Here is a 3728-nt window from a genome sequence, read left to right as displayed (position 1 = left end):
TTGCACATCACTTCTGGCAACAGTGACTGCCAAGTTCATTTCACTGTATTAAATTACTCTGTTCAATATCAAATTAGTCAATACAATCCTTTGCCAAAAACAAACAAGAACAACCAGACCTGCAAATATAATGCTGCTGAAATACATCAGTATGGCTCACTTCAATGCAGATGAGCATGGTGGGGGGGATTGTGTATCCTTAAAATAATGCTGCAATTTCCTGAGTTGTGGGAAAGTGTAGCGGGGTAGTGACCCCACTCTGGACCTGAAGGGGTTAAAACAGCCCTGTGAGAGGGCTGCCCTGGGGAGCCAATAGTAAAAGCAGCCCTGGAGAGGGCTGTGGCTGGGGGAAGAGGAGTGAGAATAGCTACAGAAAGCTGATAATGTAGCTGACCACAGGTGTGGCTGGCTTAATTAGGGCCCAGCTGGCCCTTATAAGAGGGCTGTGGGCCAGAAGCTCTAGGAGTCTCATTCTAGCCCTGAAGTGGGAAGGGTTACTTGCCTGGGAGCAAGGGGGCCAGCCTCAGCCTGGTAAACTCCCCCCCAGCTGCAGGCCTTGGTAGAGGCCCAGAAAGGTACTGGGGCTACAGAGGGGCACCCTGGGAAGAGGCAGAGGCAGCTGGTCCTACCCCCTTGCCTGTGATGAGTGACCATTACAGATTGCAATCTGCCCTAGTGAGTGGAGGCTAGATGATGACTGGCAGTAGCCACTGAGGCAAAGTAGGTTTAGAGGGTTGGGGGTTCCCCTAGGAGGGGAGACCCAGACTGTGGGGGTACTGCTGGGGCAGAACCCCAGGGTAAAGGACACCGGGATCTGGGAGGGACATGTATGCCAGTGGCAGGCAAGACACCAGCCTACAGAGGGTGCTCTGAAGGCTGGAAAGAGCTAATTCCTGAGATGACCAGCTGGAGGCGCCATGCCAGTGAGTCATCGTGTTGCTACAGAAAGGTAATGGCTCTCTCAAAGAGCAAGGGGCCAAACTGGCTCAACTGGAACAGTACCCTGAACAGCCTAATTAAAGCTCACAGCAGGCTCTGATTTTCAATTTTTCTTGGAATTGTTATCTTAAGTTCCCCTTGTGAGCAGGGCTCAAATGCTTCTTGTTTAATAGGCAAGCAGTAGCAGTTGGTCTGGAGGGTTTATAGTACCACAGGGGTTAGGCACCTAAATACCATGGTGAATAAGTCCCATTTTAGGCACCTAAATCCTGTTTTTAAGCACCACTCTGATTGCCGAAACACCTGCTCTGCTGTCTCCTAACCCTGTAGGTGCCTAAACTCACTCGGTGCCTAAGTTTTTGCAGTTACAGTTCCCCAAGTGCCTATGTTTCAGCCTCTGAGCATGTGTGCTGCTTCCTCCTCTAGGTGTCCATATGCTTGTCTCCCTGCTGTGTCCCATAGCAACTCACAGACCAGGGGGAGAGACATTGCTCTGTCTATGTTGCGTGCAGGGCTCAGACCAATAGGTATGCTCAGAGACCGTCAACTGGATCCGGCCCCTCAGGTGTGTTTACGGCTGGGAGGGCAGGGCTGAGAACCACTAGGCTATGCAATATTCTGATGTGGGTGTCCCACAATCTTTTCTGTTGAGTTCTACTTTAATTGAATACAGTTTATTCCTGATTATCATAACAGCCTGGGGGAGGGCAGGGATTTGATTGAGAATTCAGATAACTGAGAGGGCAGGAGCCATTCAGCAGCAGCCTCCCCTGTGGCCAGGGGTTTGTTCTCCTCCTGCACTTCTGGGTGGGGAGGTCTCTACTCTCTCAACCTCCATATTATCTTAATCCCTTCCTTCTCCCCAGCATGAGAGATGTGGGGGTCAAGGAAGGGATTCAGATAATATGGAGATTTGATCACCAGGGGTTCAGATAAATGGGATTATACTGCAATCAAATATTAATTGGGCCAGTGAAAGAGTTAGAATGGCTCTATAGGCTAGTAGCTAGGGCACTCACCTGAGAGGTGGTGGATCCCTCTTCAGGTGGAGGGGGAGAACTTGAGCCAGGGGTCTCCCATACCTTGGATGGGCTAAAGGTTATAAGGGAGGGCATTGTCCTCCTTCTCCCCATCCCATTTTGTTGCAGGCCCCACACACAACATAGGCAGATGAATACCCATCATCTCCCATTTCATGAATCACTAGCAGAAATAGGCACCTTCCTGCAGAATGGACTTGGGAGCTGAACTCTGTGAGGGTCAGGGTTAGCAAACATGCCTCTGGTCGCTGTCCTCCATTGGCTAGCTTAGGCAGCTCTCTGCCTAGTTTGCTGGTTCTCTGGATTATGTTATACAATGCCAACCTCTCCCCATTTGTTGTATAGGAAGCCTAGGCACCTAACTCAGGCTTTTTGGATCACAGTGTTGTTCCTATGACTTTTCTAGATGTCTTCAGATGCGATCAGTACTCTTTTTTTTTTCTGTGTATTATGTTCATCTACCTTATTTTAAAATATCATTAGAGTTGTACAATACAGTAGTGAAAGCTACATGCCATAGCAATGTGGAACTCTACAGTTCCAGCTGGCAGTTTTTCAAGATACATGTTATTGCCCTATAGTTTCCAAATTGTGTGTATATATGTAGTCCCATTTCCTTACTTCATTGGTCAGTCTGAACTTATTCAGACAATATTTGTTCTTGGCATATGCTGGACAGTCATCGGGCATGTAATTCAACAGATCAGCATCATAATTTATTTGGATTACAACAGGGAAACAAATTAGTAATTATGCAGGTTCTGCAACTCAGATTCTTTTTCACACTCTCTCTCTCTCTGCCTTTTTTTTTTTTTTAAATAGATCCATTTTGTCATTCATGACACAGAAAAATAATTGTCCCACCTATTCTGCAACACATCTGAATACTGGAATTCTACATCCCCCTGCTGGAAGGTTTCTTTGAGAACTCAAAGCATTTTATCATGATTCCTTTTGCAGATTGAAAAACAGCACAGGTTACTTTGTAATGAATTCATCCATTCTCTCAATCTCATTACAGTGGAGCCCACATAAAGAAATCACTTGAAAAGAAACAGACCATTTTAAGTTTCAAAATACACTTGCCATGCAAAAAAAGCAAAACATCAGCAGAGATACTGCATAATGAAATCTTCTTCAAATAGATGCCTGGAAAAAAGAAACCAAAAAAATTTAAAAATTAGCAAACTTCAGGTTGGACAAAGTAAAATTGTAATAGAAACCTGACAGACAAAAAATCCTGTTTAAATGTGTACCAATTAAAACAAGTTTCAGAAAAAAGCTTTTTAAAATGTCTGTCTACCAAACAAATAAGATCTCTGGTTATTTTTAAATGTGTTGTTGCAACAAAGATAAATTGCAATTATTTACTTCAAAACAGAATGCAAAAGTATACGTGTGTTTCTGTGCATCCCCATGTGTGCATGTGCAATTGTTTGAGTGGTATATTGAAGATATAAAAATCTGATCAAACTTCTGTTTTTGTACTTTTATTTGACTGCACAATGCATCCTGGAAAAATGCAAGAATTGTCTCACTTCCCTCAGGGTCATAAGTAACTTTTTTTTTTTTTCAATATAACTTAAATGACTTACTAGTATACCAGAATCCTGAGCAGGAGGCATGGGCTCAACCGGAAGAGGCATGGCCTTTAAATACCCTTTAAATCAAGATTTAAAGGTCCCACAGCTCTGGGTGCAGCTGAGAGCCCTGGGACCTTTAAATCACCGCACAGCTACCAGGCGCAGA

The 3728-nt window shown here is 44.7% G+C and overlaps 1 long non-coding RNA gene across 1 annotated transcript; it reads left to right on the top strand.

The window, feature by feature from the left end:
• Positions 1-471: 471 nt before the first annotated feature.
• LOC119849983 lies at positions 472-3446 on the top strand. The gene is made up of 3 exons (XR_005290661.2): positions 472-575; positions 1366-1504; positions 2802-3446. It is a non-coding gene; the product is annotated as an uncharacterized LOC119849983 (long non-coding RNA).
• The last annotated feature ends 282 nt before the right edge of the window (positions 3447-3728 follow it).

Source organism: Dermochelys coriacea, chromosome 1 (assembly GCF_009764565.3).
Source record: "Dermochelys coriacea isolate rDerCor1 chromosome 1, rDerCor1.pri.v4, whole genome shotgun sequence".
NCBI lineage: Eukaryota > Metazoa > Chordata > Testudines > Dermochelyidae > Dermochelys > Dermochelys coriacea.
This window is presented reverse-complemented; position numbering and strand designations above follow the sequence as displayed.